The following is an 11,257-nucleotide window of genomic DNA, read 5'->3' on the forward strand; positions in this document are numbered from 1 at the left end:
TGGTCGGAATCTCCCTCTTGCGTGTATTGGGACAAGGAAGTGTTTTTATAACTAACATGTCAGTGTGATCACAAAATGTCCTTACGCAAGAATGCCAAAGACTAAACTCCTACCACGTCTATCGGCAATGTACCAGACTGTATCCTTGACTGAAGCACAGAGTGAACAAGAATGTGTTTTTGAGAACTCCAGTGCTGAAGTAGACTAAACAGTGTGATATAAAAAATAAAACAAGACCGTAGAACTGGTTATTTGAAAAATAACAGTACGAAGCCGAATAAAAAGCATTTAGAGCAAAGTGCACGGAGGCTCTAAGCTGCGAGCAAAGGAATAAAATACATCCAGGGCAAAGTGCAGAAAGGCCTAAAGCCTGAAGCTAACGCGCAAAGGATACATAAAACTGACCACACTACATGATCACACCCCACCATTTGAGTAAATAGGAAAGGGTGGATAATAATATCGGAGTGACATGAAGTTTTCCCAGCAGGTGCACAGGCTGAACAAAAAACGCTCCAGGCTGTTTACTATCAGGGCTTCTGATGGAGGAGGAGATAAGCCAGGGACGTCACTGCGTTCTGAGAAAACGTAAGGGCTTTGCGTGGGCAAGCCCAGTCAGCCCTACTGTGCAGCTTTCAGCCACATACTGACGCAGGCACAGTGGGGCTTTTCAAAGTGCACAACTTTCACTCGGAAAATGTTGGGCAGAAATAATTGAGTCTCTGTCCAATTCAGATCCATCCTTGCTTGCTTACCAAATCGAAGACCAAGGGTCCAGCGATGGGCCCCCCAAGGATGCAGCTGCAGTGACCACCTCCTGTCGTCCTTTCTGCACTTCCTTCTCAGTGGGAGGCCCAGTCAGTGCAGCTGGCCTCTGGCACCGTGAGCGAGGTCGGCGCTTCCTCTTCTGCAGCCGTAGGTCAGTCGGGCCTGGGTTCGGCTACCTCTCCATCAAGGCCCATGCTTCCTGAGGGGTAGAGAAGAATTGCACCTCTATGGGTGTCACCACTCTGAGTCACGCAGGGAACTGCATGGAATATACTATCCCCAGTTCCCGATGGTGAAGGCGGCCCTTTGGTGCTGTACCTCTCTGGAAAAATCTGGAAATCTGGAAACTTTATTGTTCTCCACCACAAGGTTTGCGCATGTCCGAGCCCACTGCAGAATGTAATCCTGGTCTTTAAAGTGGAGCAAACTTGCCACCACAGGTCTCGGGGAAGCACCCAGTGGATAGAGCTGAGCTGGCACCCTGCGTGCCTGCTCCAGGGCAAAGAAGGGGGAGAGACCCTCTGGGGCTACCTTCTTCCTGATCCATTCTTCTAAGTAGCGCACCATGTTTGAAGCTTCAACTTTTTTGAGGAGCCCCACCATTCTAATATTGTTGCAGGGTGCTCTGTTTTCAGCATCTTCTGCTATGCTCTCTAGGGTAAGTAGTATCACCTCGGAGATCTCCCTCTCAGTCGTGGTGACTCTCTCTGATAAGCACCTGTGGTCATCTTGTAGCAGACCCAGATCAATGCTTGGCGTATCTATTTTGACCTCTCTAGGTCCTCTCTCGAAGGTGCTATAGCTTGTAGTACATCTTGGATCATGGGGGTGGAGGGCACTGTCCCCATCGTCCCAGGCAGAATTTGCTCCAAGCTTCTGCTAGTAGCCCTCATACGCCGGGAGCTCCCCAAGTCTCGTCCCTCTTTTTGAGAGCCTTGCCCATGGCACATTTTTGAGTTCCTGGTAACCAAGTCCCGGGTGTCTCAAAGCTGTTTGTTTTAGGCTGTCGATATTATACGGGCTCCCTGATGAGGTTCATTGGTTCCTCTCTGACGCCGCCACCCCCCCATTTCCCCAACAGGCAGAGGGGCCCAGCTGACGCTCCGAGAGTCATTATGTACTTCTTCTGTAGGTTTCTATTCGCACTCCACCGGGTCATCGCCCCTTATTGTGTCTCTGTGGGAACCCGGCCCTGCAACATCTATCTGGGGGCCATTCTGCCAACCGGTCTCCCCCGGCTCCTGTCTCTCCGTATGCTGACTCCACCTGTGTTTTGGGCCTTCCAGCACGCTGTCAAGTGTCCGTGTGCAGGGTGCTATATACTTCTCCAGGGTGCTCCTCCCCTCTATCCACTCCCTCCGTTCATGTGGCTCTCAGAGGCCACTATCATCTTACTTGCTGTTGGGCCGGTCTCCTCAGCACTATTATTCCAGGGCAATGGCTGGGGCCCTAGCAATTAACCCCTTTGCTGGGTAGGTCTCCCTGCTGGTGGCTTCAAGCAGAGTAGGTGCGCCCGGGAGAGGCCCACCAAGTGATTTCACTATTTGTCCCAGGGCCTTCTCCCCCGGCACTGGTGCTCTTCTAAGCACCGGCCGTCATCCTGAACAGTCCTGCGGCAGGTGCTTTTAGAACTCCTGAGTTAGCAATCCATTTGTCAAGTGTTCCCGGGGCACATTTCAAGTTGTTACTGCTGCTCGTCGCCCCTCTCGACCGGGTAGGTCACAGCTGCCTCTGCTCACCTTACTGGTTGTGGTGCCAGTCCTCGCTGCTGCAGCACGGTCCTTCTAGGGCCTGAAGTTGGGGTCTCCGTCCTCCTCGCTAGTATCCCCTCTGCGGGACAGGGTCCCCCGCTGGTGTTTGGAGGCAGTGTTCTCGCTTTCTGCTCACCACACTTACTCTCACCACACCAGCAGCCCCAGTCATACTGCTCCCCCCACCTGCTCTTTGAGCTCTTTGAGTGCCAGCCGCCATCTTAAGTAATCGCCCTGCCGGCGCTCTCAAGGCCCCGCAGCCATTAATCCTCCTATTACGGAAGTCTCCGGGGCCCGAGTCCCTGACGCAGTGTGGTGCCCCTCCCGGCCGGCAGGCCCTAACTGCATCTTCACGCTTGTGTGCTCACTGGGACTGCTGTGCGATCACTCCGGGGCCAGGTGGGGCAGGGTACACCACTATTCCTCCTCCACTCAGCTCCCGATCATTGCAGTGCTCCCCAGCAGTGGACCAGACCAGCAATAGTGCCATGGAGCCACTTTGGCTGTCTGGGTCTCCTCTCCTACGCTCCTTTGTTAAGAGTGAGGGGCAGCTGGAGTAGCCTAGTCTGGGGCCGCCATCTTGGGTCCTCCCTCGGCCGCCGCCTCGGTCCTGGCTCTCTCTTTCGTCCTTGTTCCCCAGGTGCTGTCCATCTTCGGAAAGTTCCTCCTCACCAGAGGGGATATATGCAACGGTTCCCTGTGGCACCGGTAGCAGGATGAGAGTCGAGTGGGGCCAAGCACACCGAAGCTCTGGAGCTCGCCATCCTACTCCATTCGCTGCAGAGCCACGCCCCCGAACATTCCTAACCTTTGCTACTTTAGGTGATGCATCATGTTTGAGTTTTATGTAATCTTTTAGACAGCCTAATTTGTTACAAAACACCTCAGGAAATTCTTTAACTCAACCTTCACTCCCAGCACACACAGATTTAACTGAAGGCATGTCTTGGAGACAAACCGAAGAATTTTCATTTAAATCCAATATACCTACAAGTCTCTTTGGTGAAACCAAGTGATCAATGAGTCACCTTTCATCAAATGTAAATTTGCCCTGGGATTATCCTCCCTACAAATTCAGTTGTATGCCAGAAGTATCCTAACAGATCAATAGGTACACCCCCATAACCTTTTGGTTTTATTATGGCCTTTGTATCTTAACTTTATTCAATAGATACTGTTCATAAAAGACTTTGGGTACTAAAGTTATTTTGGCTCCAGAGTCAAATAACATTTTAACAGGTGCATAATTTACCATGACCATTTCTAAAGGACCTTCTGTTGAAGATTCATTACCCTGACGAATGCTGCTTCTTTCCTCCACACTTTCTTCATAAATATTAACTTCTCTTACCTTTTTCACATTTTTAGATGACCTGCACATTTTGTAAAATGGCCTTTCCGACCACACATTTTACATGTTGCTTTCCACCCAGAGCAATCCTTAAAATTGGCTACATGCCCAGTATTACCAAAATGAAAATATTTTTCCAGAGACGCTTTCAGTGTAGAACTGGTACTCACGTTAATTTTTGTTGGGTTATCTTGAATCACCTTCACAGAATCACTATCATGCCTGTTAGAGAAGGTATTCTTACATATTATTTCAACACATGCTTTTGAATGTTCATGCATTTTTGCAAGAGAAAGTGCTTCCTGCAGCGAAGGATTGTCCATTTCCAACAAGCTGTCCCTTGTTTTATCTAAAACACAACGCAACATTAGTTGGTCTCTTAAACTCTCTTCTCAAGTTACACCAAAATTGCATATGAAAGCTAATCTGCATAATTCTGCGAGGTACTATTCCACAGATTCTTCCTGACATTGCATTCTCCTCTATTGTATCTTTTGAGTACTGTATTGATTTGGGAAAGATAATGCAAGTCTAACTTTTTTGCACACATTTCGTATTCGTTCAACCCTGAAGAATCACTCTCAGAAGATGCTCAAAACCTTCCTGCCACTCTGAACCTAGGCAATGTATCAGCAAGGAAGTATTTTTCTCAGCACTGAGAGATGACCCACATGCAGGTGCATAATGACCAAATACTTTCTTCCATTTTAACCAAGGCAAAGGTGGGTTACTAAGAGATGATAGAAAGAAATAAGGTGTAGTAAAATTTTGCATGTTTGATAAATGTCAGGAAAATAAAATGCAGTTGAAGCGTGCTAATCGCTGAGATTAGCCAAAGGTTGTCTTTATAGTGTTAATTGACACTTTGCTGAATAGATTCTAAAGGAAGAAAAACATTCCTATCGCTGTAAGCATGAGATTCCTCCATGGATGTCCATGTTGCTAGGACACGCTGACGCTGGCTGCACTGTGCTCTCCCTTACGTCACTCAGCATCTGCTTCATGCTCCCTCACCCCTAGATATAAAACACCACACCAACAGCCCCAGTCATACTGACCAAGATACGCCACTGGTTATTCCTCAGTCGCGAGCCGTCCTCTTTGCGAGTGCAGCGGTGTGTCTACTAGTGTTAGCCCAGCGGGATATCACACTGGGGAGCCCTCCCCAAATCTCAACAAGCTAGGAGTTTCTTGAAAAAGTCAGGGGATCTCCTGACCTCCAATCAGCAGTTAAAGCCACCTGTTTCCAAGAGGTCGTGCACACTACACTAGGATTCACTAATTTCTTTGTGATACGTACAAGGTTAAGTCACTCCGATTTGTATTTCTTTGAAATATATACTTTTTCATTGACAATAGGCTTCATTTTAAGCCCCAGAATCACTATTTTGTGATCTTCGTGGCAAGTCCAATGTATTTGAAAGTAATTTATTGTCTATCTTACATGTTTGCATTTGAGTACCACACATAGATTACATATGTTCACACACCCATTTATTTGCGCATCCTACTATTTGCACGCTTTGATGTGAGCAGTAGAAGCATTTGCATGATGTGATGAAACCTCATGAGTGAGAATGTAACACCATACAAATCCACACAAACTCCATGCAATTGCAACCATCATAAAGCTTGGAAAATGCATTTGTAAAAATGTTGAAGATGATTTCAATTGTGCTTTATTTGTGTGCCCCCCCAAAAAAAACCTCTTTTTTGAGAGGTAAGTTTCAGGCAAAACATTATTTTAGCAAATAAGTTTTACCTTCTGATTTAGCTGGGCTCTAAGTGAGTACCATTATGTCTGTTTTAATTTTGTGATCTTGTATGCTTCATGCTGTCTCAGTACATGATATGCCATGTTGATTTTAAATCTATGGTATTCACCTTTTACATCTGGTATATATCACCTGAGCTAATGTTCCATTCATATGTTCCTAACTGCAGGTAAAGAGGTTGTCTCTTGACCTTTAATCTTAAATTTGGATGGCTGGCCTGTCCTCTGCATTCTAGTAAGTGTTACAAATATAAAACAAATGAGTGACTCAATTTTCGATGTTTGCCTTGAGGATTTTTTTATCTTAGCCTTGTGTCACATCAGGTTAGGTTCAAACAAGTTCAAGTCCAAATAAATGAATCAAAAGCAATATGTTACAACCAACATGGGATGTGGGAGGACAGTATGAGTTGGTAAGTGTCAGACTGCATTGCTCATACCATCTCACGGCAAGGACTTGCACCAGCCTATATACTCACCATAGTTAGGGTGCAGGGGCATAAATGAGAAAAGAGTGCTGCTAAGAATGGGATTTACAATAAAGTTAGCTTCAATGGCGTACCTTCATTTAGAGTGGTGCTATCCTACAAACTCATCAAACACCTGTACCTCTATATCTCCAGAGACTGGGCCCCACCAAAATGCCCAATATACCTCATTTTTCCAGGACTTTATGTAACCAATCCCTTCATGGTCACTGTAAGGAAACATCTCTTTTTGCATGTTAACCCCCAAACCTTTGGGCTGATGCTGCTGGTTTTTCAACTCTGAGAGTGCACTGAGGCCTGTTAAGCAGACCTCAGTCCCAGTGTTCTAAGCCCTTACTAAATTTATATCGAATTAGCTTTATCCAATGGGCAAGTGCTGACTTACTTATAAGCCCCGAGTTTATGGTGCCCAGGGCATGTAAGATACAATGTCCACCCAGGGTTGCAGCACTGTTTGTGCCACCCTGAATGTGAAAAAGAACAAAATGTCTCCCAGCCTGCCACTGCAGACTGGAAGAGCAGTGTTTGCACTGCTAGTTCGACTTTGCTATTTAAAACAATGGCAAAGCCACCATTTCCCTTAACCTTATATGCCAGTCTCCCCTAAAGAAGGCTCATAGAGCCCTCTGGCAGGGAGCTATACATTGTTTAAGTAAGACATCTATGGTTATTATGTCTTAGCAGCAACACTTCTATATTGGTGTTTTGATGGGGAGAAACTAGTAGCCCCATTGGCTAACCCAGGGTTACTGGCTGGCACCCCAGCCTGTCTAACTGCTGAATGGTACTACCTAACTGGGTACCATGAGGTATAAAATTAATTGTGGCATTAAACACGATCTGATGCCCAGGTTGAATTTAATGTTCCAATTGAAGTTCTGCAACTTTTAGAAAGTTGCCACTCTGTGCTCCAGCTGCTCCAGTAACCTCACAAGGGCTCTAGCACACGGACACCTGCATACTCACCTGGGGAGATGTGTGAATCACTCCCAGGCTTAAGAACAAAGGCAGTTGAAATTCAGGGGGAGGTGTGACCCCCACCTGAATTGCCACTGATGGTGTTAGCCCAAAAGTCAAGCGTCAAAGGAGAATCTGCCTTTGTTGGGCAAATGGTGATAACACTCCTGTGGCAGGCTGCCTTTGTTCATGTAGATAAGTTGGAGACGGCTACAGAGTGAGACACCCAGTGCCCAATATGGTTTTCCTGTGGGTGTGCAGCTCTCAGGTTGCATACCTCTAGGGTGGGCTACCAAGCTCCTGTTGACTGAAGAGAGGTCCCAACATCTTGAGTGGCTAGAATAATGCATTTTGGGATAGCCAGTGGCCACACATTGTAGGAAGCACGTCACCAGAAGGGAGTGGACCTAATAGCCCATTTTCTAGTGACCTTGTAGTCCCCCCAGGGCACTTTCCTGGGATAAATATGGCACCTTGCCCCTCAGATAACATTGGATTTGGAGAAAGGACTGAAAAAAGACTGCCAGGTTGCCCTTGAACCTGCACGCAGAGAGGCTGCACCATCAGAAGGACTGCATCTGCTGTATTTGTGCTAGTGAAGTTGGGACTGAGTCCGTGGCTCCTGGCTTGGGGAAAAGTTGATTCCCAGCCCCATATCAAAGCAGTGACTCGAAGGATGGGTTGGCTGATTCCTTGGAGCCATCTCCAGGGACAAAAGAGCTGAAGAAGCCCAAATTGACAATTTGTTAGCCACAGCAGAACTTTTGCCGCTACCAGTCGGTGAGTACCCCAAAAGACAAATCTGAGATAGTCTAAAGTTGCACCTGTGTTTGCCAGACCAGGGGGTGCTGTCAGAGTTCAGATTCATCATCCACAAAGGACACTAGCCCCCACATAAGGATTTTGCTCCAACTAAGATGCAAGGAGACCAATAGCACAGCATCAGCTGGCCTGCTACTGCAATGTAGAGGATTGGGACCCCAATCTCTATGACCAGAATCAACCCATTTCACCCGTGGACCGAGGAATAACCCCAAAGGCACCCCTGTCAACCACACCTCAAACGGAGCACCCTTGTTTATCTTTTCTCCTGCAACCCTAGCATCAGGACAACTCCATTATAGTCCATTATAGTCTATGGCCGTCGTCCTGTAATGTTTGGACCTTGCCTTAAAATGCTCTGGTGGCCAGGTAACTGTCTAAAGTAACCTTTCTGATTGCCTAGACCTGCCGGATTTGGTCAACCAAGCTGGACTGGCGTAGTCATACTAACTCTTTGAAAGTTTTCAAAAGTTTACAAACTTTTTGTTGACCAATGCTTATTTGCGGTTGCATTTAAAAGTAATAATATCTTCTAAAATCTGTATCTCCAGAACTCTCTTTGGATTTTGCTCATTAAGGTCTCTAAAAATTAATAAAAAAATATACTCTATTTTTATAATTTGGTGTTTTAGTTCTTTTGTGTAGTGTAGCTTTCTTATTTAGTTGTTTGGTAGTGTTAAATGCTTTACACTAAGCTCCTTTTGTGAAGCTTTGCTTCTCAAAGCCACAGCTATCTAGGGTTGAGCTAAAAGGTGAAACAACGAGCCTGACTAAATCCAAGATAGTTTTTGCAAGTGTATTCCACGATGAGGCCACACAACAATATCATAGAAGACACTCAAATCCTCACAGTCACCTAATGAACTTATGCCTATTGCCTGACTCCTTTAAGATGAGAGCTTCTATTTCAAAGTGGTCCATGAATCGATGGCATCATTGCATAAAGCTAGGGGAGTCTTTATGCAACCTGTGCCTAGCTTTAATCAGTCTTGCTGTCACTACAGGCACAAACACAATACCCTTATGTTTTCTTACCACTTGCTCTGCTGACTCAAAAATAATCAAGGTTCTGTATCCTGCAGAGGCCTTTTAGTATGCAAACCAAATGCCCACTCAAATAGTATCCAATCTTGTATTTCCTTATTCCAGACTTCAAGCCAAAATGTGTTTTGCTGTTATGGTTTTATGTATTTGACTTCTTCAGGGCAAAAATGAATATAATACAGCTCACAAAAGAATTTATTTACTTAATTCCATACACATACATATGTCTTTGACTTCTTCAGGGCTAAAAGTGAATATAATACAACTCACAAAAGAACTTATTTACTTAATTCCATACACGAGTGCCATAAAACCTTCACCAAATTACTGATCTAAAACAATTACTCATTACACCCGGTGAAACCCCACAAATACAAAAGATAATCATCCAATATTCAGATTTATTACAAATCCCAATTTACCAATCTGTGACCTCTTGATAATTGTTCCTCTCCTATATCAAATATACAGTATATGAAATATAGTCCCACACTTGTGTAAACCAATGATGTCATCCTGGGTTAAACAAGAGACAAACACATATAGGAACATACCTTCTGTTTCCTAATTATATACCCCAAAATAGCCTAAAAACAAACCACAAAGCTGCATTTTGCCCATGCCCATACCTTGCAGAATAATTTATGTAAATCTGACATAGTCCAAACATAAAATACAAATACAGGAATCATATAAACTCCCCACAATATTACCAAGAGAAGTAAAAGCCACGCTCATTTAATATGTCTTGAAGCGTGGAATATAAGACAATACTTTACATAACTTCAAAAACTAGCTCTCAAGCCATCCCACTAAAAACTAATATCATAATTTTATACACAAATCCAAGTCATTTCTTACCATGTGGAGAGTACACGTGTGCACGCGTATTCCTAAATTGGTGTTCACATCGGGTGCCATGTTGTCATTCTGTTTATAGCTAAACAGACACTAAAGACGGACAAGGTCTTTTTCACAATCTATTACGGCCAACTTACACTTGTTATTATTTAAACCATAAAGTTTGTAAGATACCAATGTTGTCATTAATATTTTCATATCCTTTCCTATTACTATGAATATGTCACCCTGTACAAATTAGGGTTCTTCATAGATGCAGTATAAGGGATGTGCGGTATCCCAGGTAGTTGTTCACTATGAGCACCATAGTGTCTGTGCTTCAAAGGAAGATGTTTACAAGCTAACTATTAATCTTATTCTTATATAGTGGCCAGCATTTTCTCACATGTGTAATTCTAATCTTAATTTTTTGATAGTTCTGCACACTAGCGCACAATATCATGAATAAGTGGTCCAGTATTCAAGTCATTTATTGGTAGTGAATCACAATTAATTTCTATGTCAGCCACCTTATCCTTCCTATTGTTGTCACATTTACATTATTTTGAATTCACTGGTCCTTCATAAGAATACCTTATGAACAGTGTTTTATTAGCCTTAAAGTACCAATCATGTTCTTGTCTGTTTCAAAATATATGCAAGCAGTGTTAGAAATTTGAATCCGTTTCAGACAACATGTTCTCACTTTACACATGACTACATCTATTCTGAAGTCCCATATATTCACTTATTACATGTGTAGCGGAATTCTTAAAATGTTCACTTTTCACATATATAGTTTAGTTTCAGATTCTGTCTTATACATTTTAAAACAAAATTCTGCAGTATAGTTATATCGCAAATATTTAACTTTTGCTGTATTGTCATAACCGTCATCTCACAAAATTTGCTGTCATCATCATTTACCTATAAATAACACATTCTAATCCTTTTTTAATTCCTCAAAATGCTGTTTACTATTCCACTATTTGGAAGCATCTTTACTTCTCATAAAGAAGAGGAAATTATTCAAGCTGCCACTTTATAGCCTGTGATATTAGTCCCCCAAACATATTGCATTTCATGATCAAATTCAACCCATTATCAACTGCATTAGGTCACATTACTCACAGGGCTTCACACCATCAGAGTCTTAGTTCCCAATTACACCCTAAGGGCTGGGATCACATTATCAATAACAAGAAATAGAAAACTAAAATGTTGACTCTGAACTTTGCATTCTTTCAAATGTACAACCGTTTGATATTTTGGCCCATATTTATACTTTTTGAAGCAAAACTGCGCCGACGCAGTTTTGTATCAAAAAATTTACCGCCGGCTAACGCCATTTCTTTGCACCATGCGGGCGTCAAATTTATACTTTGACACATGGCGGTGCAAGCCACAGGTGTGAATCATTTTCTCTGACGCACACCACAGCGTCAGGTCGTAAAGGAAAACA

The sequence above is a fragment of the Pleurodeles waltl genome, chromosome 6 (genome assembly GCF_031143425.1).
Source record: "Pleurodeles waltl isolate 20211129_DDA chromosome 6, aPleWal1.hap1.20221129, whole genome shotgun sequence".
NCBI lineage: Eukaryota > Metazoa > Chordata > Amphibia > Caudata > Salamandridae > Pleurodeles > Pleurodeles waltl.